This window comes from Myotis daubentonii, chromosome 12, assembly GCF_963259705.1.
Source record: "Myotis daubentonii chromosome 12, mMyoDau2.1, whole genome shotgun sequence".
NCBI classification, from domain to species: domain Eukaryota; kingdom Metazoa; phylum Chordata; class Mammalia; order Chiroptera; family Vespertilionidae; genus Myotis; species Myotis daubentonii.
This window is the reverse complement of record NC_081851.1, coordinates 42417772-42445436: the sequence shown is the minus strand read 5'-3', so window position 1 is coordinate 42445436 and position 27665 is coordinate 42417772. Positions and strand designations below refer to the sequence as shown.

Genomic DNA, 27665 nt, shown 5'->3' with positions numbered 1-27665 from the left:
CTTTTTCCAGTAAACCACGCTGTGGCATGAACTTTGATGAATGTTTTTCTCATACCATCATGCAATGTTAGCACTGGAAAGGATCTTACCTCATCATAATAATGAAACGCATTTATACCTCATAAAAATGAAGTAGTGGCCCTTGCAAACAGAGAAAAGAAAAACACCTTTAACAAAAACTCCCAGAATTTTATATTCTGCAGAACTTCTTTATATTCATTTAATTTTTAGTAAAATATGAATTCACATCCTTTAATAAATGGAATTGAGCTCTTTGAAAAGCATTTCAAGTTATTAATTGTCTTAGGTGGGATAATGGTATTGTGGTTACATAGGAGAATGTCCTTATTCTCAGGAGTTGCAGAGTGAAGTATTTAATGGTAAGACTTATGATATATGTAACTTATTTTCACAGGATAGAGAAAGTAAGAGAGCCGTAAAGCAAATACAGCCAAAGGTTAACAATTACTAAATCTAAGTACAGGGAATATGGGTGTTCATTGAATTATTCTTTCAAGTTTCCTAAATGTTCAAAAAGTTTTACAATAGAAAGTTTGGGAATGACAAAATATGGTGTAGGACACAGCACTGCCAAGTATAATTGTGGTTATCCATTAGAATAACCTGGGCATTTTGAAAAATATTGAAGTCAGGGTCTCACCCCATGTTTTGGCCTGGGCACAGGTGATTCTAATGTATCGATCACATGGTATGGTAGAACTTGAATTTTAAAGGCACAACTCACGAATACTCTGATAGTCCATCCCAACTCCATAAAGACAAACCTGAAAATTTCTGTAGACTATGTTTTATTCGTGAAAAATTGCCAGTGTTTTAAACTTAACATAGGGATTAATTCCAACAATAAAGAAACTTCCCTGAAACATACATTGGGTGACATAGGAAATATTCAATTAATATTAACCATCACTTTAACAAACCTATTTAAGTTTCCTGGTGCTGTGCTCAACACCACGAGGGCAAGAAAAATAGAGCAGACTTAATTTTTTCCCTAAACAAATCTATTCATAGAGTCTATGTTCCAACATGCCAAATTTTAAATTATAAAAATGCAAAAAAATAAAGGAACAATATTTAAGGAAAAGCATTAAGCCACTTAACCTCTCTTAAAAACAAAAGTCTTACTAAATCATGCTCTTTATTCCATGCCAAAGATGAGTCATAATTGGTTCAACTATAAGGAAAGGAGGATTCCTTGAAAAACACACAACTCTAATTCTCCAAATTCAAATTTGTGCAAATTACTTAAAGATACTCCAGTGAGCCGTACATACGGAAAAAAGCTCTCTAAGGCCCTATATCTAAATTTCAGCTCACGCACAGCCTCCTCAGTTCTATTTGTTTTTCTTAAAATATGTGTGTCTGGGGTATGGGGTAGAGGTGAATAAAGAGTAGATGAAATAGAGAAATAAAAATAAATGACAAACTTTAAAAATATAATTCTTATAATAGAGGTTTCATCTTGGAAATGTACTTTACACCCATGTGTGGCTTAAAAAAAGTTTTATTGATATACAATAAAAGCATATATTTAAAATGTATAATTTGGTAAGTTTTGACATACATACATATACACCTTTGAAACCATCACAGCAATCAAGATAATGAATATAACTATTCTAGGTGGCCTTCTTTTTTTAAAATCCTCACCTGAGGATACATTTATTGATTTTAGAGAGAGAAGAAGGGGGAGAGAAATATCAGTATTGACTGGTTGCCTCCTGTAAGTGCCCCAACCAGGGATCAAGCCCACAACCTTTTAGTGTGTGAGACAACGCTCCAACCAACTGAGCCACCCAGCCAGGGTTCCTAGATGACAATCAAATAGATGTGTCATAGCATAGATACAGTTTTCAGGGGGGAAAAAATTCTTGATATAAATTGTTACATTAAAAAAAACAAAAAAGCAAAAGAGTCTCCACAGAAGTGTCCTAATACTTTCAGCAACAGTTAAAATAATCATTGAAGCTTTGTATTTCACCCCCCCCCTCCCGCCCGCCAATTGAAATTTAAGAGACAGGCATATGTTGTATTGTTTTATCTTAGACTTAGGTCCAAATAAACAAACAAAGGCACTCTAAAAACAAAGGCATACTTAATATTTTCGAACATCCAGGAAGATAAAAATAGAAGCCATAGTCACACTGCATTATGTTTGAGAACTTTTAAACACACACATTAGGGATTTGACTATTCCAAAGCAAAACAATTTAGAAAGATTATACCTACATATTATAGCAATATATAGACTTCCTAAATTTGTAATATTAAGCCTGTAGCACTCCCATTTCACAGGCAGGTAGGGCTACTCCGGGCAAAACAGAAGAAAAAAAAAGTGTGTCTTCAGTAGCTGTCGAAGGCTCCATCTCCACCCCCTAACCCCACTTTCAGTGTTTCTTCCATTTAGGACCCTCACTGATGTCCCAGGTTTCCCAAAGTCATGAAGTAACTCTTGTCCTCAGAGCCTAACCCATGTCAAAGGTATGTCTATATACTGTGTTCTCGGGTGCAGAGTTTCTGCTTAGGTAGCTAGCTAGGGAATGTAATAAATGGCTAGGATGTGTGCTCCATTCCCTTCCCCTCCCCTTCCTTGCTGAGCAGTTTTAGTAGCTAAAAGAGGGACTGTTCTACCCTGAGGTGCCTAAGGTACAAGGAATACCTGCTAAGCATCTCTGCCCTAACTGAAAAGGAAGGATGGGTTTACAGGAAGGCCACCCAGGATCCCCAGAGGCCAAGTCCAAGACGAAGTTTACTGTAGTGGCCTACACCAGACTTCCCATCAGACTAATCCCATATTGTTTAATACAAGAGATTTCATTTTCACACGGAGATCTCTTGTCTCCCCAAATGGAATGTGAACACCATGTCTTATTAGTCTGTGATACACCCAAGAACTTGGGACCTGTATTAAATATTTATGAATAAAAATACAATAATTAATGAAAATCATTTTATTGTATCATTTTGTATTAATGCTATTTTACTACAAAATACTTAGATTTATTGACTTTAATATATGAGGTAAAAATGTATGCTACGAGTTTTATTTGTTCGTTTAGAAAATTACATAGCATTACAACCATAGAAACAAAAGATTAGTTCTTTCTGTACACTGGACAAAAACAAAGTTAAGATATTCTTGCTAATTGTGCAATATAGCTGAGATGACTACATTTCCATTGTGCAATTTTCAGTGTTACACTTTTTTTCCCCAGACTCTGTTACAGAGAAAACAAAGCAAAGGGAGAAAACAACTTAAAAGTATAAAGAAAATCTAGTAAATAGTTCAGATCATGTCCACTGTCAGGTTTCCCAGGGTTCACCAATGAGGATGACTTCAAGATTTCTGCTGGAAACATCCAGTTACATTATCAGTTTTTAACATTTCAACTCAAACTCAAATGAAAATTGCCCATTCAAATGGAGTTTTGTTTTAAGATTTAGGATTCCTTTATACCAAGTCAAAGGACATAAATTCCATATAAAGAAGGCTTACTTTTCTCCAGATCATTATTATACAATGTTTAGTTATGACTAATCCAACTAGGAGATAATAAATTCTGTACACACCAAATTGTTTGAATGTAATTTCTACTAGGAAAGGAGTATTTGTCTCTTTTCTTCACTGCTGTAATGTATGTGCCTAATAAGAGTAGCTGGCACATAAGAGCTCAATACATTTCTGTTGTACGAAAGGAAGGAAGGAAGAAAGGAAGGAAGGAGGGAGGGGGGGGGAGGGAGGGAGGGAGTCAAGAATGGGACATAGGTGTGCAAGAAAAGACCACGCTTCTTCCATGAGGCACAGTTTTATAAAGTACAATTTCTGGAAAATCTCTTATTTAATCAACTCCAAAATGCAGTTTATCTAATATTATATTTGAATTGTTTAAATAAAAAGTAACAGTGGACTGTTTTCTAAATCAAAAGGAGGATTCATTCTGTTTACTCAAATTGAAAGTTTTTCTACTACTGAAGTCTGAATATTAGCAGGTATTTTGAGAAACTATAAAACATTCTCTCCAAATCAATGGATTTTGGTCCTCAGGAAAACATTTTACTCAAAAGATTTTTTATGTAAACTTTTTTTGTTTAATAATAATATACATTTACATACCCTTTGATTTCCTGGGTGAAAAGACCCCTTAAAAATCAAAACAAAAGTTAACTCAAAGGGACACATTTCATTTGAGCTGAAGCCGCGGGAAGACAAGAAAGCTGATGGTTACTTCGCCAGGAACCATTAATCATTTAACAATGGTGAACCCTGGAGAACCTCACAGTGGACTTGGTCTGATGTTCAGTCTGGTTTTAAGGAGTTCAAAGCACAACAAAGGAGCTGCTCCTCATGCCTAATGCGATGTTCTCAGGCCAGCCGCCCCTCCCCACGTGGTCAGGTGCTGATGGTCACTGCTGAAACAGCCTGCAGGGCTCTCCAGAGCACTGGGCGTGCAGCAAAACAAAGGGTGGATGTTTGAGATGTTTCAAAGTCACATGGACAGAAAGAATTCTGCGCATATCCCACCATAAAAGAGGTGAACAGAAAAGCAGTAAAAAATAAGCATGTCAGTTTTCTCTTTTCCCACCTCACTGAAGCTAAAACTTCCTTTTAGATTTACAAAAATGGCTCCTTACGTTCTGTGTAGATTAAATGCCTGGGAGCTCATCTTTTGAGGTGAGCTAAAGCAAACTTTCTATATAGAAGGACTTTGCCTCAACCTCATAAAAGCAGACTGAAATAAATGGAAACTACTAACTTCATACCTTATACAGAGGCAGAGGCAAAAGACAGCTACTGTGATCAAGGAAAAAGAATACCAATGTGAAGAGAAGACAGAGCAAAATAAGAAAGATGCTGCACAAAAACAAAAACAAACGCACGTGGAAATATTAAGAAACTGAAAAACAATGGCAGAACAAAGGAAAGAGGGTTGTGAAAAACAGAAAAAAAATTACATTAAAAGTGAGCTGTTTGGGTCATTTTATTTACTATGGTAAAAGTAAACATTTAATATACTAAAGAGTCATACATACCATCACACAGAACATTATAAACATCCGTGTGGACTTTAAATTCAAAAGAGGCGAAGAAATCTATCATTCTAAGTCTCTGTTAGTCAAATGCTGAACAATAAGGGAAAAGGACACTATATTTTTAAAGTTGCTTTTTGCTAAGCAACTTCATATTAGACGATAATTGCTCACTATACTCAATATTAGTTGAAATAGATATTTCTTTATATGTCCAACTTGTTTTGATGGGTCTTATTCTGAGTCGACTAGAATTCAGTTCCATTTTAAAAAGTGAGAAACATCACAAGGCCGTGACAGCTCTTCTGCTGATAACCACAAAGAGACAAAGCTAAAGGAAAAGAAATGGACACCAGGTGCTCACTGTGGGCTTTGGACTTTTAAAGTCTGCTAACTCACTTTTAAGGACAAGAGAAGAAAGACTAGTTTCTTAATACACAGCCTTTCCAGACATATCTCCATTCAAATTTTCAAATAAAAGATTAGCTAGATTACATGAAATCCTACAACCCGCTATATTCTGATGTGTGCACATTTCACTGCATTCCAGGTTCAGAATAAATGAGTATAGCTAAAGAATCATTTTGAAATTTAGAAGTAAATAAATAATTAATTTTTCTCACGAAGCCTGATATGTCTGAACATCTTTTCCTGCAATGTGCAAGCAAGTTTTACAAGCTTTAACTTAATGAAATGTATTCTCTCTTAGATACATACAATTTGTCCTTACATCAACCCCTGCTATAACCCAGGGTATACCAAAACTCAGCATTATCATTTTACATATATATATATAAAATTTCAGAGAGGGAGAGAGAGATAGAAGCATCAATGATGAGCCCTAGCCTGTTTGTCTCAGTGGATAGAGCATCAGCTCTCGAACTGAAGGGTCCCAGATTCGATTTCAGTCAAGGGCACATACCTTGGTTGCAGGCTTGACCCCTGGCCCTGTCATGGCACATGTGGAAGGCAACCAATCGATGTGTCTCTTCACATCGATGTTTCTCTATATATCTCTCTCCCTCCCTTCCACTCTCTCTAAAAATTAACGGAAAAACATCCTCAGGTGAGGACTTAAAAAAAAAAAAAGAAGAAGAAAGAAAGATCAATGATGAGAGAGAATCATTGATCGGCTGCCTCCTGTATGCCCTTTACTGGGATTGAGCCCACAACCCAGGCATGTGCCCTGACAGGGAATTGAACCGTGACCTCCTAGTCTACAGGTGGCTGCTCAACCACTGAGCCATGCTAGACAGGCTCAGTGTTATCATTTTAAATCCCATTCAATTAAACCAAAGTTCCTTGCCTCTTTAAAAGGTACCTTATACATTCTTGTGAACATATCAATTAAAAATCTCTTCAAATATAAAGTTAAAAGAAAAAATGCCCTTCAGACAAATGATCTAAAAGGCCACAATTTTTAAATGACGATAAATATCCATTTCTAAATGCTAATGTTTACTTTATATTTGCTTGCATTTTGTCCTCATGCTTTCAAAAAGTACTTACAACGTACCCCTACAACATCCTCTGTGAATGCGTGGAGGGTTAACTGCCTCCCTCTTCCCACTGAAAGGATAAGAACTCCAAGAGCCATGGAGGTGAAGTGTAAAGCTCAAGGTCACCTGCCAATCAGTAGCACTGCTCAGTCTAGATCCATGGACCTTAATTTTAAGTTTATGTCCATAGATAATGTATATATTATTTTCCTCTATTTTTGATCACTGACAGATATAGCAGGTCCTCGAACAATGTAGTTTCATTCATCATCGTTTCATCTTAAGATACAAAATTAACTCATATCAATTAGCCTATGGTAAATTTTACATTGATTTCATTTACGTTGTCTTGCTTAAAGTCACAGAACCTATTGATGACGTTAAGTGAAGTCTTAGTATACAGTTACTCATTTTCCTAATGTTAGAAGACAGCACAGAAATCACAAGCCTTAAAGTTTTTATCTACCTCATTCTTTTCTTCTTTCCAAACAATTTTTCATCAGAAACATTGCTTTTTTAAAAAGCTGGATACATTATATATGACTATGAAATACTAATACTCAAATGTCTTCACAAATATGTTACATGAAAAGAAGAGGTAAGAAAGAGATGTGAGCTACAGAAACAGTCATGCTAAAATGTGCCAGGTGAAAAATAAATGACCTTCCCATCTTGTAGACCAGACACTTGTGTAGTTTCTACATGCCTATAAATTAATTTTTTTAAGTTTCATTTTTAGATTGGCTGCTTTAAAAGTATATGAACGCCCTAACCGGTTTGGCTCAGTGGATAGAGCGTCGGCCTGCAGATTCAAGGGTCCCAGGTTCGATTCTGGTCAAGGGCATGTACCTTGGTTGCGGGCACATCTCCAGTAGGGAGTGTGCAGGAGGCAGCTGATCGATGTTTCTCTCTCATCGATGTTTCTAACTCTCTATCCCTCTCCCTTACTCTCTGTAAAAAATCAATAAAATATATTTTTTAAATAAATAATAAATAAATAAATAAAAGTATATTAACAACAAAGGACAAGTTTTCTAAATTAGTTGTTTTAGCCAATGAAAATGCAATATATTCAGCTAAATTGGGCAATTGGTGATTAGGTTAAACAAAGGATTATATATACATGAGTATCCACATTGTAGTATATAATATACATATTTGAAAAGTTTTAATAATGTTAGGGAACATTAACACTTCTAAGTCAATCAGTATCCAGATTTCGTTACTGAGGATATCTCTTTTATAAAAGGTATTTTTGCATTTTATAATTTCAGAGGCTTAATAACTTAAACTGGATTTTATTGACAAATAAAACAGAGTGATTCTATAAATGAAGCAGGTGCTAGGCCTCATCAATTTTGTTTATTTAAAATATATATATTCCCTAATTGTGTAATACCTACTAAGTATGTGGTGAAGTTTAAAGTGTTTTATTTACTAATTACATATACCTCCTTTATGAGTCCTATTACACTATTTACTACAGCTATTTCTAAAGTTAATTATTTATTAAGATTATGCAAGAGAAAGAGTTTCATTCTTGAATGGGAAGAAAAACAAAGCTTTGGTTCTTAAGGAAATGACACTGTTTTATTTTCACAGTGTTAGCTTGATAAATTCTCTTTATTATTATTAATTCTGAAGCTGAAAATAACATCACAACATCATTTGGGACATGCAAAAATCTAATTTGTATAATTCACATTTATAGTAACATCCAACTTAGTAACAGGAAATTTGGGAGTCAGAATATCTTACAATAATAAATGGACATGTCAGGTATCAAAGGAATATATGTGATATGTACTTTTCTGACTATTATAAGTTTAATCTTTAAAATGAAAAATAGTTTCTTAATAAAATATGTTATACTGTAATTGCCCTCATTGGTCCTCTATTTATTTATTTATTTTTATTTTATTTTATTTTTTTTAAATATATTTTATTGATTTTTTACAGAGAGGAAGGGAGAGAGATAGAGAGTTAGAAACATCGATGAGAGAGAAACATCGATCAGCTGCCTCCTGCACATCTCCCACTGGGGATATGCCCGCAACCCAGGTACATGCCCTTGACCGGAATCGAACCCGGGACCCTTCAGTCCGCAGGCCGACGCTCTATCCACTGAGCCAAACCGGTTTCGGCATTGGTCCTCTATTTACAAAAACAATAATTGAGAGCATAAAAATTCAACTTAACAATACAAATACTAGCATTCTCTACCATATTACATACATATCATTTACCTAACTCATAAACAACTTCAGAATAACATTATTTAATTCATTCCACAGCATTCATTAAGCTTCTTTATGTACCAGGAACCCTGCTAGATACTGGAGATTAAATTATGAATGAAACACACACACACACACACACACACACACACACACATATATATATCCTATCTAATAAAAGAGAAACATGGTAATTAGCGTATGTCCACTACCCTTCCCATTGGCTAATCAGGGCGATATGCAAATTAACTGCCAGCCAAGATGGCAGCCGGCAGCCAGGCAGCTTGAAACTAAAATGAGGCTTGCTTGCTTCAGTGATGGAGGAAACCAATGTTCCCCGCCTGCCTTGCCGGCCTCTGAGCTTGCAGTTTGAAACATAGTTACAAATATAGAAGCTAAACAAAACCCCAGAAACCTGCTTTCAGCGAGCTGGGATCTCAGAGCTGGAGTTGATACAGTGTTTCGATTATAGAACACAAACAAACCAGATACCTGCTTTCAGCAGCAGAGGCCTCAGAGCTGGAGTCAGAGCTAAAGCTGGCCCAGAATGAAAAAAGAAAAAGAAAAAAAGGAGCAGTTGGGAGCTTCAGTCACCCGCCAGCCTGAAAACAGCCCTCAGCCCCTCACCCAGACTGGCCAGGAACCCCAGTGGGGACCCCCACCCTGAAGGGTGTGTGACCAGCTGCAAACAGCCATCATCCCCTCACCCAGGCTGGACAGGCACCCCAGTGGGGACCCCCACCCTGATCCAGGACACCCTTCAGGGCAAACCAGCTGGCACCTACCCATGCACCAGGCCTCTATCCTATATAGTAAAAGGGTAATATGCCTCCCAGCACGAGGATCAGCGGAGCGCGAGGCCTCCTGGCACCGGGATCAGCGTGACAGGGGGCAGCGCCCAAACCCCCTGATCTTCCTGTGGCTCTGTGTGTGACAGGGGGTGGGGCCACAACCCCCTGATCAGCCCTGCTCTGTGCCTGATAGGGGGGAGCTCCCCAACACCCTGATTTCCCTGCAGCTCTGTGTGTGACAGCGTGCGGCGCCCCAACCCCCTGATCGGCCCTGCTCTGTGTGTGACAGGGTGCGGCGCCCCAACCATCCCCCCACCATGGGCCCTGCTCTGTGTGTGACGGCGTAGAGCCATAACCTCCCCATAGGCCCTGCCCTGAGTATGAGAGTGGTGGCGCCCCAACCCTCTGATTGGCCCTGCTCTGTGGGTGATAGAGGGCAGCACCCCAACCCCCCCTTCCGCCCCCCACGGGCCCTGCTCTGTGTGTGATGGGGTAGAGCCATAACCTCCCCATCGACCCTGCCTTGAGTGTGACAGGGGGCAGTGCCCCAACCCCCCAATCGTCCCTACCCTGAGCATGACTGAGGGTGGCATCACAACCTTCCAATCCGCCCTGCTCTGTGCATGACGGGGCGGCGCCCCAACTCCCCAATTGGCCCTGCTCTGAGCCTGACCAGGGGCTGCACCTAGGGATTGGGCCTGCCCTCTGCCACCCGGAAGCGGGCCTAAGCCAGCAGGTCGTTATCTCCTGAGGAATCCCAGACTGCGAGAGGGCACAGACCGGGCTGAGGGACCACCCCCCTCCCCCCCGAGTGCACAAATTTTTGTGTGCACCAGGCCTCTAGTATATATATATATATATATATATATATATATATATATATATATATATGAAACATGCAAATTGGTGTCACTTCGCTATGCCCACCAGCCAATCAGAGCAACTATGCAAATTAACCCAACAATGATGGCGGTTAATTTGCATATGCAGGCACAGAGCGAAGACTGAAGACTGAAGACTGAAGAGGCTTGGCTTCACCACTGCGGCCGGACCAAAGCCTGGATCCTGGGTGCTGGAGGAAAACCAGTGCCGGCAACCAGGGGAAGGAAGGCCCATTGCACAAATCTCTTTGTGCAATGGGCCTCTAGTGTATGTGTGTGGTATATATATATGCCAAACACACACACACACACACGCACACACACACACACACACACGCACACACACTAGAGGTCCAACGCACAAAATTCGTGCAAGAGGCTTGGCCCTCATAGCCACAATGGCTTGCCTTGGCCCTTGCAGCCCTGGCTTTGTCCGGAAGGTCATCTGGCTATCTGGTCTAATTAGCATATTATGCTTTTTTTATTATTATAGATTTTTTTTTAATTGATTTCAGAGAGGAAGGGAGAGGGAGAGAGAGAAACCTCAATGATGAAAGAGGATCATTGATTGGTTGCCTTCTGCATGCTCCTTACTGGGGATTGAGCCCACAACCTAGGTGTGTGCCCTGACTGGGAATCGAACAGTGACCTCCTGGTTCATAGGTCAAAGCTCAACCACTGAGCCATGCTGCCAGCTGGGCTGAAACAGTCTTCTTACCCTCAAAGAGCTTTCTCTTTATAGTAAAGGAGAAAATCACAGATAACAACAAATGTGTGATAGGAATCACCATAATAGAAGTATATACATCCTCTTATGCAAGCTTAAATGAAAGAGTGATCAACTCAGCTCATCGAATAACTAAATTTCATAAATATATATATAAATGCTTGTTTAAAGTATAAATCCCAAAGAATATCATGCATATTGATAATAATTCTGCTTATTTTGACAGCAACAATTCTTTATCTTTACAAAAAATTTACTCATGTTTCAAGACATACCAAGAGGATAACAGGGAATTAAACTTGAAAAGATGTTTCAAATGCTAGTCAAGATCTTCACAAAGATGTACTAAATATTAGTCAAGATCTTTGCATGGCCTGGCCGAGTAGCACAATTGGTTAGAGCGTCATCTGGATACACCAAGGTTGCTGGTTCAATGCAGAGTCAGAGCATATACAAGTGGAGGGGACCTAATTTATGGTGACAGAAGATGGTTTGACTTTGGGTGGCGGGCAGACAGTGCAATATACAGATCTTCTATCATAGAAATGTACACTTGAAACCTATATGATCCTATTAACCAATGTCACCCCAATAAATTTAATAAAAATTTTAAAAATGAATCAACCAATGAATGCATAAATTAGTGGAACAACATGTGATGTTTCTCTCTTTCTCTCTCTCAGAAATCAATTAAAAATTTTCTTTTAAATCTTTGCAGCCCGGCAGGCATGGCTCAGAGGTTGAGTGTTGACCTATGAACCAGGAGGTCATGCTTTAATTCCTGGTCGTTGGGGCATATGCCCGGGTTTCGGGCTCGATCCCAAGTGTGGGACATGCAGGAAGCAGCCGATCAATGATTCTCTCTCATCACTGATGTTTCTCTCTCTCTCTCTCTCCCATTTCCTTCCTCTCTGAAATCAATAAAAAAATATATTTAAAAAAATAAAAAATATTTGCATATGTTAACTCATCCTGACCCCACAATAACCCTATGAAGTGTTTTCTATTATCCCCATTTTACAGATGGGGAATCTGTGGTTAACTTGACCATGGTCACATAGACAATGAGAGGAAATGCTGGGACTTGAACTTACAGAACCTAACTCTAGAGGCCCCACTCTTAACCACTATATTAGACATCCTCGCGAAGGGTGGTCGTGATGATGGAACAGCTAACGCCAAGTGCTCTGTGACATGCATTCTTAGTTACCCTGACAGCAGCCCTTTAAGGAAGTCATCCTTCCCATTTACAGGAGAAAATCAGCAGAGGCCAGGTTTAAAAGTTGCCCAAGGTCAAACAGCTATCTAAGGATGGCAGCAAGATTCAAACTCAGGCAGCCTGGCTCCTGTGCTATGCGGCCTCTCAATGATTCAGTCCGACACTCAGGCAAAAGGCCACATGATACATTTATTAAACAATTCAAAAAAGCTTTGTATAAGTCTTCCTGAAACACTTTGCAAGATTTGGGAGCTTATGACAAGCATTTCCTTACGACAGCATTTACATTTGAGCCAACTTGACTACTTTAGGCTGATCATAAACACATTTCTGCTCTTCAAAAATATATCTTTCTATAGAAAATTGGCAGATTTTAGTACAGGTTTAGTCTATTCTTTAAACTTAAATTTAGTAACAACTTATTCTGATTAGTCTGAAAGAGAAGGAGAGAATGAACTACTAAGAGGCCTTTCCTATAGTTTAATATATCAAAACACGTTTGGTTTGGCCTAATTTGAATCTTGTGGACAACTAGACCAGAACTTGATACACAAGAGTAATAACATTTTAAATAGGCTGAATTCTCAAAAGTAACCTCAGAAGCCGATTCAGAGTAACTACGCATAATTTTTACTTTTATCTCCAATTAAATACTAAAGATGCATAAGACAAGATTCTCATAAAGCATATATGGGCAAGTATGTATACTTCTGAGCTACCAACAATCAAGAAACCAAATTAAATTTTTACAAAACTCTGTAGCATGGCATTGTTTAAGAGCAATCAAAAATACAAAAGAGGGATAGCAAAAGGGAAAAAAAAAACACCACTATTTTTATCCTTAACACACCCCACTGTGCCCAGTGCCTGAGAAATAAAAAATCCGGTGTTGTAATTTCTTGCTAGAAAAGAGGTGAACTGAAGATGCAGTATGAAACCGGATTTTCATCTTACCTTGCTTTCCTCCAACAGGTTCAAAGACTTCATCACCTTTACTTTAATACTTAATTCATTTTTTTTTTCCAAAAGGGAACCTATAAAACTATTTTAAAATAAAAATAGTCAGCCACACCACTAGGCAACCTGCCTTCCCTTGCTCTAGTATTACACACCCAAATGAGAAATAACCTTTTGTCTTGCCTTGACTCAATAAAAGTTTAACTCTGATTTGGAGGAACATGTACCCACTGGCCATGTGACACTGTGTGCAGGTCACAGAGTCTCTTAGATCGCACTGCTGACTGTTACAGCTCACGAAGCATCCTAGAGACAGAAAGCGTGCCATTGCCGCTCATTTTAGAAGCGTGCTCGTGCCCCGATGGTGGAAGTCTGGCAATAAATACCTAGAAACACAGCAGGGCTGGTGAATGAGGGGGGCGGGGGGAGCGGGAGCCGGGCGGGAGGCAGTCTCCACCTCGGGTCCACGCCGGACCCGGAGCCTTTTCCCCACCATGCGACCCCTGCCCCCCCGAGGTGGACGGCTCCAGCATTTGCCCACAGCGCCCCAAGACCCCGCACGGCACTCACCCTTCCGCGGAGAAGTCGCCACCGGGTCCAGCTCCGAGACCGGTCGGGGTGGCAGCGAGGGAGGGGACGTCTGGGCTGTGGGCGGGGGGGGTGCCGGTGCGTCACTCGAGCTCAGGACGGTGAGTTCGGGCGGCGGGAGCCGAGAGAAGCGGGGACATCAAGTCACGGCCGAAGAAAGGAGGAGAAACGTGGGGGGCGGGGGACGGGAGGTGGAGAGCCCCCTCCCTAAAATAAACTCTCGGTGCCCTGCGACCCGCTGCCCCAGAGAGGGAAGATGAAATCGGGGGGGGGGGGGGGGGCACTAGACTGATCAATGAATCTCTAAAACGACGAGGAACGAGGAACAGACTTTAATTTAAAGGGGGACACGGAGCGAGGGCTGGCGGGGAGGCAGAAGTCGCGCTGGGTCTATCCCATGCCTTTGCAGTCCCCGAGCAAAGGAGGAGGCTGGCGGAGGGGAAGTTGCAGCGGCTCCTGAGGAGGAGGTGGAGGAGGAGGTGGAGGAGGAGGAGGTTGCACCGTAACAAGTACAGACAGACAGCCATGGATCAGAGGGGCGCTGCGAGCAGGGGCGGCCGCGGCGGGGCGAGCGGCGGCGGCGGCGGCGGCAGCACCGCCTGCTCAGCTCGCTCAAGACATTTAATTGGATTGATGGGTTGTGCAGTGACTCACAGACTTTACAGAGTCGTACAGCAGTCCCCGCCCAGCTGGCCGGGGGGATGCGGCGGAGACGGCGGGGAAAGGGGGTCGCGGACGAGCCGGGAAGGGAGGCGGTGACTGAGAGGGCGAGGCGTTGGGGGGCGGGGAGCAGAGCGGAGCCACCCAATGGCGAAGCCCGCCGCTCCGACGGGCGTGAGTGTCGACCAATGACAGCGCGGCTCGCTCGGCGGCTGGCTGCGCCCCTAGCCCACTGAGTCTACTGAGGACACTGCCGCGATCGGGGCGGGGGAAGTGGCGTGGGGGGTGGGGAGAGTGGGTGGACGTTGAGGTGGGGGTGGAGGGAAAGAGGAGGCGCCGGAGACCCGCGGAGTCACTCCGCTCGCCTCTCTTCAGAAGTGGCGCCTTCCGCCAATCGCAGGGTCGCTTGGGGGTGATGGACGCCAGGGTGTGACCAATTAGGAGGAGACGATGCCCTGAGCGAGGCAGAGGGGAAGAAGTAGGCGGGCCGACGCCCCCCCCCCCCCCCCCGCCCGCCCGCCCCGTTGGGGTCAGTCACGCAAAGAACAGTGTGAGGGCTGGGGCCGCGCGGGGGGGCGGCGGGGGGCCGCGCTGCTGGCGGCGTGACAGCGATCGCGACAGGCTGTGGTGCCCACACCGCGCCGGCGGGAGGAGGCGGCGGAGGCTGGCTCCTTACTCAGCTTGCAGGCTGCGGCGGCTGCTCCAGCTCAGCCTCTGCCGTGCGCGGCCGGGAGCCCCGGAGGCCAAGCCCCACACCCGAGGAGCAGCCGCATTGGGAGTGAATCAGATCAAAACTTTGCCCACGTCCGTGCAGCGCCCACTCTCGGAGACAGCTCCGTGGGGCTGTGCTCCAGGCTCCGAGGCAGCTGGGAGCCAGAGACCCGAGGCTTGGCCACGGCATTTGCGTCCTTGCTTGCCCGTTTTCTGGGGAAGTCAGGGGAGGGTGTGGACAGGTTGAAACAGCTCCTGAATACATACCTTTTCTTCTCTCTCTCTCTTTTTTTTTTTTTAATGGAGTTTCCGGAAAAGGCACTTCTTAACCTGGCACGAGCGAAGCTGTATGGGCTTTGTTTTTTAAATGCATGTCTGCACCTTCCGCAACCTCTCGCCCATTCTCTGCCCAGCAGCCTCCTTCACCTGCTCCCTGACGGCAGTGCTAGGGAGTGCTCATTATGAGATCTCGTCGCTGCTCCTGCTCCTTCCCAGGAACGATGGCTTTTCTCAGTTTCTTGCCTACGGTCCAATAAGTATTTTACAGACCTTAACCCTTTCCGCGCACGTTTGCAAGTAGCGGTAATTACCAATCAACCTGGATAGAAATGCCCACAAAAGCAGTTACTTCTTTCCCGGAAGGTGCATTTCTGCACCTTGACATTTAGGACAGTTGCTTCCTATCCCAGGAAAGGAAACTCATATCTCATCCCTCCAAAAAGAGGTTTTCAAAACTACTTGGAAGGCCCATTGTTTACTTGCCATAGACAAGACAACTAGAGAGACCTAGAGTCGATTTAGGGTCCTGAAGTGACCTAGATAATGTTTTCTTTTCCATAAGATTAAACCCTACAGGGGTCTGGAAGTCAGAGAACATGGACGTTTGCTCTGGCCGTGTTGAAGTTTTCCTTGATTATTGTCATTTTCGGGTATGATTCTTTCCCTGAGCTGTAATAGTGACACTCAGCCTGATGCTGTTTACCTCTGCCCTTTCTGACTTTAGCCCTACTCCATGATGTCTGCTGTAATCCTGAGTCCACCTAAGAAAATGAGCTGCGCTGCAAACTTTTGCAGTACCTCGTTTGTGCATGCGTTGCCCCTCCGTGTGTCGAAACTCCTTTGGAATTCAGCAGTGCAAGGAGGCCAGTGTCCTCACCCCAGGACATAGTAACCCATGAAAGGTAGACAGTGCTCTCTTGCCAGGTCACCCTGTGATAATCTAGACAAAGTAAATCCCTCACATGGGAGAAATCACCTCCATTTCTAATGGGTGCTTTTGTACTACATTTAAGAATGTGCTGAAGATGCATTTTTTTAAAAATATTTTTTATTGATTTCAAAGAGAAAGGGAGAGGGAGAGACAGAAACATCAATAATGAGAATCATTGATCAGCTGCCTCCTGCACGCCCCCTACTGGGGATTGAGCCCTCAACCCAGGCATGTGCCCTCATCAGGAATTGCACCGTGACCTCTTGGTTCATAGGTCAATGCTTAACCGCTGAGCCATGCTGGCAGGGCTAGCCAAACCTAACCTTAACTGCTATAGTAAGAAACCTAAATATGAAATCAATTTATGAAAACCAAAACTATTCTTACATACTAGTACTAATAAACTAGAAAATACAACAAAACTATAAAGTTAAGAATTCACCTGAGATAAAATGCACAAAACCTTTAGGAAGAAAATGTTAAGTCTATTAAAAGACTTCAAAGAAGACCTAAGTAGGGGAATATATAATATTTGTGGATAGGATGCTGTGAAATTACTAAGCTCTGAATGATCTCTAAATTTATTCATAAACTAAATGTAAACCTTTCAAACTAAGGAAAAAAATGTTGTCTATTTTTTTAAATATATTTTTATTTATTTCAGAGAGGAAGGGAGAGATAAAAAACATCAATGATAAGAGAGAATCATTGATCTGTTGCCTCCTGCACACCCCACACTGGGGATAGAGCCCACAACCAGGGCAAGTGTCCTTGACCGGAATCAAACCCAGGACCCTTCAGTATGCAGGCTCTATCCACTGAGCCAAACCGGGTAGGGCTGTTAAGTCTATTAAAAGACTTCAAAGAAGACCTAAGTAGGGGAATATATAATATTTGTGGATAGGATTGTTAAGCTCTGAATGATCTCTAAATTTATTCATAATCTCAATGTAAACCTTTCAAACTTGTAGCAGGATTTGAGGAATTTAAGCATTCTGAAATGCATACAGAAGACTAAATTCCATTATAATCTGGCCATTTTTTAAAAAAGAAAACCCGAGGGAGGGGGAATTCACCTTCCCAGATAGTAAGACATAATATGTTATAGTAACAGGCATGTGGAACAGAGTAGAGAACTCAGAAACAACCCATTTACCTGTGAGAACTTGGTATGCAATAATGGCAACATCACACAAAATCTATGTTAAAATCATGCTGAGATACTCAACTATTGCTGCAATAACAACACTATATAATAAATAATCCAAAAATATCAGTACCTATAGCAGCCATTGTTTTTTCTCCTTCATGAGTTAGTATGTGAACTGAGATTTTGCTGATCTCATCTGGGTTCAAGACTTGGCTGGGCTCAGCCAAGTTCAGCTGGGCTTGGCTCCAGGACACAGGTTAAGTTCAGGTCTTCATCACATGTGTCATTCTGGCAATGACAGAAGCAGAATAAGTGAAGTCAAATCACTCAAACACATTTAAGGCCCCTGCTCCCATCACATCTTCTAACATTCCATTGGCCAAATAAGTCACATGGCCATGTCCAACCTCAATAGTGGAAGAACTGCAAAATCACATAGCAAAGGGCCTGGCTATATAAATCTATAGCAGGAAGGACATGAAGGGTTGGGAATCAGAATTCAATCTAACACAGAGGTTTCATAGATAATATTGGGAAAATTGGTTCATTGTGGAGAAAAAGTTGCATCCATATCTCCTACCATATGCAAAGGTATGAGCTCTCAGTGAATTTTAAAAAACCTAAAAGTCAAAGGGAAAATTATAAAGCCAATAGAAATTAAAAGCAGAAGAATAGCTTTGGAATCCTAGGATAGGAAAATGCTTCTTAAGTAAGACTCTAAAAGCATAAACTATAAAACCAAAACAATGATAAACCGTGCTACATCAAAATTAGAGTTTTCTGTTCAACAGAGAACATCATAAATAAGTTAAGATAAAATTGATAGATTGAGAGGTATTCCCAAAGGTTAAAGCCAACAAGAGATTAATATCTAGAATATTCTAGGAATTCCTGCAAATCATTGAGGAAAAACACACACACACAAACAACCAACCAACCAAACAAACAAAAACCCACAGGAAACATAACAGAACAATAGCCAAAGAATATGAACAGGCAAATTTACAGAAGGGAAACTTGAGAAACTAACAAGTAGGTGAAGAGATATACAGATAAAAGCATATTAATACAATAAGACACTTCTTTACATGTATTAAACAGGCAAAAATGTGAAAGATGGTTAACACCCAGTGTTGGCCAGGCTGGGGAGAAGCCATTGCTGTTAGAACTTAAGTCCAGGTCATTTTGGAGTTGCTTGTAGCATGTATGTTCCTGATGGCCCAGCAGTGCCACTCCTGGGAATATGCACCTCTAAGAAACTCTTACATAAGCCCATAACAGGACGCGATTGAGGATACTCATCACAGCGGCATTTGAGATAGCAGCATATTATATGCAAACTTAGTACACATCACCTGTAAAATGGTAAGAAAAACAGTGAATACTCTGGAATAACATACAGCTGTTGGAAGTAATGCACTAAATGTACATCTTGCAACATGGGTAAATCTTTAAAAGATGTTATAACTGGCCCTAACCAGTTTGGCTCAGTGGATAGAGCGTCGACCTGAGAACTGAAGGGTCCCAGGTTCGATTCCAGCCAAGGGCATGTAACTTGGTTGCAGGCACATCCCCAGTAGGGGGGTGTGCAGGAGGCAGCTGATCGATGTTTCTAACTCTCTATCCCTCTTCCTTCCTTTCTGTAAAAAAAAAAAAAAAATCAATAAAATATGTCTGTTTGTTTTTTAAAAAGGAAGATATCTCTTTAAAAAAAAAAAAAAGATGTTATAACTGAAAAAAAGGTAAGAAAGAAAAGATCATGTAAGTCCCAGACCTTGGGATGTGTTTCGTTATAGGATGTATCAATATGTTTTTCATTTCTGCTCTTAATCTGGGGCACTCAGAGGGGAGGTACGAAAGGTGCTATTACGACTCACTTCTGACTCAAATATTTTCTTTCCGTTTTCACATGAAGTTGTGGCAGGCTTTCATGCAGGCTCTCCCCCCACATCCCACATTTACTCCTTCTCCAGGCCCATGGTTTCTCCCACCATGGCATGCCCTGTCACCTCCCTGCTCCCCCATACATGTTGAATATACATTTATCTGGTTATAAGTTTCCTTCTCAGGCTGGGTGGGAGATGAGTGATGGCTCTTGAGGAGTGGGCTGCACAGTCAGAGATATAAAATACAATCTTGCCACTGTACACTCACACCTGCCTACATCCCCATTTCCAAGTGAGAAACACCCAAACATCTCTGGAGTTTAGAAAGCTTTATTTCAAGACTGACCTAAAAATGTGTTTGCTTATGTATTTTTATATACCTTCTAGGGTGCTATCGGTGCTAATAATAACCATAAGGATGATATAACAGTCATTGTAATATGAGCTTTGTGTCAATAAGCAGGAGACACTGAGGCCTTTTAAAGTTGACTGAGAGGGCTGTGTTGGGAAAAACATAACTAGCTGTAGAGGCTTAGGACACGTATCAGGCATAGATCCCTGAAATCAGGGTTTATAAGCAAGTAAAGGAGTTACCAGAAGGTTTGGGGATAGATAGAGGAGTTAGGGGCTTTCTAACCTAAAGACTGGAATACATGCGATGGCTCTTGAAATTTCTCCCAGCCCTGTCAGGTTATGAATCTCTACACAATTCTTTCCCACAAAGGTACACTGAAAATAGCCCCTGCTTGGATTATACTGCCTTAAAAGCCTGTCTCTACCCAAAGCATTCCTTAATGGCTCATTACTAGCATATGAAATTCTGACCCTGAGTAATGGGCTCTGATTGCCTGGTCCTCAAACTCACATATGCAGGAGCTTGCCTGAGCCCAGGTAGGGAGCTCTGCAGGGTAGCAAATGAGGACCAGCTGCCCACACCCCTTCCTGGGGGGACTGAGCAACAGCTGCAGGCTCCTCTCCAAATAGCTTTGGGTCCCTGGTTTCTGCAGAAGCCAGAATGTGAGCCTGCAAAGATGACTGTTCTCAGGATCGCCTATCTTATGATCCCACTTAGGGTCTGTAATGCTCATCACTAGCTCCCCAAATTGGAGCATTAATGTTAGCTTGCATCTCTTACGTAACACTAACCCTAAAAGGTCTAATAATTTATTCATCTGTAGTTTCTGTAACTCCTGGGAGCTGTGTGATCCCATCATTCTGTATTTGTTGAACACTTTCTGAGTTCTAGACAGTCTTGGGTGATATAAAATGGAAAAGTAGATTGAGCCCAGACTATAGAACCTTAAACGCCTGGTTAAGAGTGTCAATTTATAGGATAAGGCAGTAGGGAGCCTTCGAAGGTGATTGAGAACTGGAATAGCATGATGAAAAGAGTGTTTTAAATTTCATTGAGCAAAAAATCTGGGGAAAAGGACAAACAACCAGTAAGTCCTATTATAGGAAAGCCTCTCTGGTAAGCGCAGGGGAAAGAGAGTCCTTGCCTTCCAATAATTTGTAGCTGCTAGGCGTTGTTCCTGTGTCTGTTTTTAATACAGGGGGTAGCATTTTGAGGTATTAGCCAGTGTAGTTTCCCTGTATTTCCTATACCCGCGTCCATATCTTCAGGGTATGTACATGCACAGAAGAGATTTGGGTCAACTCCTGACTTTCTGGTCTCAAAATGGACTTGAAGAACTCCCAGCAGACACTAGCTCTAGAGAAAGGCCCAAGTTTTCATAAGCTACAAGGCAACATGATAGCATAGATTTGGGAGCACAATTTGTGGGGCCCAGAAAAAAGTGTTGTTAAACGTACTAGAATATAGATGTTTTCCCTTTCTTCTACCATTTTTATCTCAACTTGCATTGGTTTTCAAAATCTGTTACTTAATGTCATTAAGCAAAAAATTGAAATTATTAGCCTGAATTTTTATTGTTCATTTTTGTATCGTGCAATACCAGTTTTAAATGCAAATATAACAGCATGTAACTTCTAAGCAGAATCACTGAAATTATGCAATTTATATCTTGTATTTTATTCTTACCCCAGTGGGACAATGAAAATGCTGCACGAAACTAACTCAACCGTTTGTCTTTTTCACCTCTTAATATGTGCCTTCTACCAACACTCTTCCTGCACTTTACTGATGACCAAGGAAGGGCTGAAAGGGAAAGGAACTACGGGGTGCCCTATATTTCCCTTTCCTTCCGTGTCTTCATTTTAGCATGTGGTTGGCTAGTAGAGGGAAGTACCCGAAGTGAGAAAGGCTATGATAAGATTCCTGGGCTGCTCATGTGTTTAGAATGCCATTGCCCTTTTTCCGTGTTCAAACAAGTCCTGGTTTGAAGGAAAGCATGACCCCTCAGAGTTGTCAGCACCCCCACTTAATCAAAGATGAAACACACATCTTGCTGAATTCCCAGGACCATGGGACAGAATTCTGCGCTCAGGGGGCAGCAGGATCAGCAGAACTACATTGCACTGCATACTCCTCTGCTCATGCTCCACTGTCCCACTGGATTTCACAATAGAACATGCTGAATGCAAATCTTTGACAATCAGCCAGGTGAAGAGGTATAGTGAAGAAACAATCCTGTAAATCAATAACAACAACACAATACTCCTGTGGAATTGCCACAGGGGAGGGCAATCCAGGTTATAAGGAGCCCATATCTTCCATGGTGGCATTTATGGTTCTAAGATCTTGCAAAAGTCTCTACTTGCCTGATTTCTTTCTTATTACAAATATGGGTGAGTTCCAGGGACTATTTGATGGCTCTATATGTCCCTCTGCTAATTGCTGATCAATTAATTGTCGAGCTGCTGAAATCTTGGACCTTAATCATTCTAGCCACTAAATATACTCCTACAGGATGCTTATGGCAGGAAGGACCATTAGAATGGATACATTTACCTGTCACTCCTAGGAAGATTGTAACATCCTATCCCTCCCTACTGGCCACTCTCATTATCAAAGGTAGACGACGCAGTATCGAACTCTTTGGAAGAGAAGGTACTGAGATAATAATACCTTATAAAAGACAACCTGGCTGCTGCTGATGATCTGAACGCTATCTCCATGTCATTCCTTCTCCGCCGACTCGGACCACACCTTTGGGAACTCCTGGACCTGCTGGGGCTGGACCCCAACAAAAACATAGATTCAGAAATAAAACCAAGACTTGAGGTAACACAGCAGCAGCGTGCCCTTCTGATTCCAGGTGCTGTGCAGTGTACAGGGGACCCTGTTTAAAAGCTGGTTGAAGGGCCAGGATGCCCTACCGTGGACTAGTGAATGATGCTCTAGACCGGGGGGTGGGAGGGAGAGCCAGAATTCTACATACGAACGTGTCTCTGAGGAAGGGGACTGAGTCTTGCTCTTCTGCCCACTCTTCCACCTCCCCACCGGGTCACACCCCAGAACCCAGTTCCAAAGTTTTACGTCATCTGTTGAGAACTGGGAAAATTACAAAGAAAAAAAAATTAAACTATATATCATCTCGTTGTCTGGAGAGAGCCACTATTAAAATTTTGGCCTATATGTGTACAAAATTTAGAAATGTATAATAATATATGGTAAACAGTTCTCATGCCACTTCATATGCTTCTAGAACACAGTTTTAAATGTAACTTCACTTCTTTTTGGTTAATATTTGGTGGGATTTTGCACAATGAATTCTGGAGGGAAGAATCTATCAGCAGGGAGCCTGGTCAGGAAATAAATGCAAGAATTCAAGAGGGGGATCTGGGCTGGAGGTCGGCAATGGGGAGAGAGAGAAGGGGCCTGGAGGAGGCTCAAAATAGAATGTTGAGTGAAAAATGCAAGTCATCAAAGAGTCCGTCTATTTATAGTTCGAAAGGCAGAGAAAACTAAACACGATGTTATACAGGAATACATACATAACCATTGCAACTATACATGTAAAGTAAAACATGATTCTGAAAAGTATTCCTGAGGCGAGGCCAGGGTGGCGAAGGTGCTGAGAAATGGGCACTCAGGGGCTTCTAAGGCCCTGGGGATGTTCTATTTCTTTTTACATGTATTTTTGTTGATTTCAGAGAGGAAGGGAGAGGGAGAGAGAGATAGAAACATCAATGATGAGACAGAATCATTGATTGGCTGCCTCCTGCATGCTCCCCCCTGGGGATCAAGCCTGCAACTTCGACAGGTGTGACCTCCTGGTTCATAGGTTGATGCTCAACCACTGAGCCACATGATGTTCTGTTTCTTAAGCCTGGTGGTAGATGCATGTGTGTTCAACTTATTTATTTTTTTTTCAGCATGGTGCACTTTCATTTTATATATTCTTTTGTATAATATGATATAGGCTAGCATATCTTAAGCCAATTCCAAAAGATCAGGTGTTCCCCAACCTCACTCTTCTGTATCCTGAGGCTTTTCCAGACAGGTTATACAAACTGGGCTCTTCCCCCAAGCATCCCCTCCCTCCCCAACTGCTTCACGATGCGCATAATTTAATCTTGTTCTTAAGTAGCTATCTGGAGTATATTTATCTGAAAGTGTCATTTCTGAGCTGAGACCAGCAGCAATGCAAGCATACACCAGAATGTGAATACGCAGACACACGAATATACGAAGGTCTAATCATGCAGGGATGAGCATGGCCACGGGCTGGAAAAGCTTTCTGCTCTGAAAGTGTCTGCCTAGCCGCATGAGTAGCAGGTGAATAGCATGCTTTTCCAAACCAAATCTAAGATGCTGAAGGGAGAAGAAGTAGGCAAGTGCCTCACAAAGTACTCTTTACAGTGTGGCAAGATCATCAAGGACAATTACATGGTGATCTCTCCATTTCTGTAGTAGACATGCTACAGAAGATACTTTCAGTAGACTCACAAACCTTTTTAATCCTAACAGTATACACATATTTTATTCTAAAATGCATACTACATATATCACTGTCACCTAAAAGCCATGACTATTGTTAGCTAAGCTAAGCTAAAGTAGAGAGCAGCCCTAACTGGTTTGGCACAGTGGATAGAGCATCGGACTGTGGACTGAATGGTCCCAGGTTCGATTCTGGTCAAGGGCATGTAGCTTGGTTGCGGGCACATCCCCAGTAGGGAGTGTGCAGAAGGCAGCTGAATCGATGTTTCTCTCTCATCGATGTTTCTAGCTCTCTATCCCTTTTCCTCTCCCTTTCTCTCTGTAAAATATAAATAAAATACATTTAAATAAATAAATAAATAAAGTAGAGAGTAAAGTTAGCTTAGATTTAATGTTTCTTAAAAACTCTCTATGAATGATAGTATACCTGGCACTATACTATTATGAAAAGTGGTTCACTTCTCATGAAAATGGTTTATGAAAGTGGTTACAAAAGGCCTTTTTGGTTCTTAAGAAAGTGGAATATGGGCTGTGGGCAGCCCTATCCTATGACCCCAAACACAACATGTCATGTTGGCAACCACTGCAAACCTCTCTTTCCAATAGTAATTCTATTTTGAGTCCTTTTTATCTGCCAGGCTCTCCATACATTAGCCCATACACCCGTAAACACTTGCCATTTCTGTTTGTTCCCAGATATCCTTCCTCGTCTTCATTATCTTCTTCATCACAAGGCATTGGTTGCTGGGCCCTCAAAGGAACCCACCTGGGCAACATCAATCCTACACTCATTCCTGTTGTTCCTCTGAAGAGTAACAACATACACTTACATGAGTGTATGTAAGAAATACCGACATCACTTTGCAGTATGGAAGTGTGTCAAATGAACACATTGTGCACCTTAAACTTATACAATGTTATATGTCAATTACTTCTCAATAAAGCTGGGAAAAAACCTACAATGGAAATGAAAATATAAATAACTTGGCTCACTTCTGGTATTACTCTCTAGAGCACACCCTTTGTCTACCCCACTGCCTCTGTTGTTGTTTTTTCCACTTTGTAATGGAGGCAGAAGTACTCTGAGCACACTGCAATATTTTGAAGTCTACCCACCTGATCTCTGACATAGAAAGTCATTGTAGGCAATATGAATTCTGATAAACAAGACTTTAAGTGATAGAATGGTGCAAAAATAAAACTGATGAGTTATAAGTCTCTACATAATTATTTTATAATAGTTACTCAATTGATCTTTAACTCTGCCACTATTCCCTTTCATAACATATCACAAGCACAGAGAACAAAATCAACAACAGAGTGCCATCTTTAAGAATGATGGTAATAAAGTTCTAGCAACCTCTGGGCAAAGCTTTTCTATGATGACTCATAGATCAGGTAGAGCAAGGTTAAAAGAATACTGAGGATAAAAGCTTAGCTTAGTTTTGTTTTGTTTCATCACAGTAAAATTCTCTAAAATGACAATAATCCCAAACATAGAACTGCCATAAATGAAAGAGAGATCTATCGTATGTGAATAAATTTAGAAAGAAATTTAAAGGTATTTTTAATTTAAAATATTTTAATGGATGATGAATGCTATTGGGACAAAATTCAAAGATACAAGAGGATACATAATAGAAAGTAAGTTCTTGTCCCATCCCAGCCTCCCAGTTACCTCCCAAGAGGCAAATATTATTACCAGTTTCATAAATATTCCCATATATATGTGTGTGTGTGTGATATATACAAGTTAATATATGCAGTATATTTATTTTTAAAATAAAAATTATAATGTTTTATAATGTTTATGCATCTTTCTTTTTTCACTACCTTAATCTTCTTCAAGATTGGGTTGGGCAGCGTGGCTCCGTGAGTATTGACATATGAACCACGAGGTCACAGTTGGATTCCAGGTCGGTCGGGTTCCCCAGTGTGGGGAGTGCAGGAGGCAGCCAATCAATGATTCTCTCTCATTACTGATGTTTCTATCTCTCTCTCCCTCTCCTTTTCTCTCTGAAATCAATAAAAATGTTTTTTTAAAGACTGTAATAGTTCATCGTATAGACGTACCATAGCTACCGAACGTTTATATTATTTCTAACCTTTTGTTCATACAAACACTATGACAACCAATGACTTCATGTGTATAATGTAACTGATAAACTCCCAAGAGAGAAATGCTGAGTCCAAGGGCATGTGCATTGAAAACTGTGATGGTGCCCTGGCCGGTTTGGCTCAGTGAATAGAGTGTTGGCCTGTGGACTGAAGGGTCTCAGGTTCCATTCTAGTCAAGTGCACGTACCTCGACTGCAGGCTTGACCCCCACCCAGTCAGGGGTACATGTGGGAGACAACCAATCGATGTGTCTCTCTCACATCTCTCTCTCTCTCTCTCTCTCTCTCTCTCTCTCTCTCTCTCTCTCTCTCCCTTCCTCTCTTTTAAAGAAAAAATAATAATAAAAATGTGATGGCTATTGCCAAATTGCCTTTCATGGGGATCCCAGCATCAAATGGGTATTTTACAATGCACTATAACAATTGCTATTGTGGTTGTTCTTTAACTTTATTAAGTACTTATACAGTACAAGGGCATAGCACTCTCCACAGTAAAACCATGTCATAATGCTATTATTACAGACACCCCTCACTTTATAGGCTAGATGTTAGCAAGAATGTCATGTTAGATATTACCCTGCCTGCCTCTTGTGGTCTTAGAATTACCTGCATGGTGACCAAGCTGTGGCTTTGCTAGGCCTTCAAAAAACAGGCCTACACAAAGCCCAGGGGATTTTCAGGGCAGTGAAAATGCTTTGGAGGATATTATAAAGACGAACGTATATTATTAGACATTTGTCCAAACTTATAGACTGTGCATACCAAGAGTGAACCCTTAAGTAAGCCGTAGACTTTGAGTGATTATGATGTGTCAGTGTAGGCTCATCCTTGGTGTGTTTTGGTTTTTTTAAAAAAGGTACCGTTTTGGTGAATGATGTTGATAATGGAGGAGGCTATGCATGTGTGAGGGCAGAGGGTGTATGGGAAATCTCTGTACACCCTTCTCAATTTTGTTGTAAACTTAAACTTGCTCTAAAAGATAAAGTCTTTTTTGAAAGGCCTATATCTACATATGCATATCCCTTCCCTTAATAAATCTAAAGGGCAGTACTTCTTTGATCGACTCTGGAGTTTATAAAGTGAAACTGAATAGAAACCAAGGTGAAAGATAGTCATCACGGCTTCCTCTTTAGCATTGAC

At 41.5% G+C, this 27665-nt stretch overlaps 1 protein-coding gene across 1 annotated transcript in view; it reads right to left on the bottom strand.

Annotated features, from left to right (window-relative positions):
- SERTAD2 (SERTA domain containing 2) overlaps nucleotides 1–14787 on the bottom strand; it is a 108316-nt gene extending 93529 nt beyond the window's left edge. The window contains exon 1 of the mRNA XM_059659641.1: nucleotides 13931–14787. The gene's annotated coding sequence lies outside the window, so the exon portion shown is untranslated. The remainder of the gene's footprint in view (nucleotides 1–13930) is intronic.
- Nucleotides 14788–27665: the final 12878 nt, after the last annotated feature.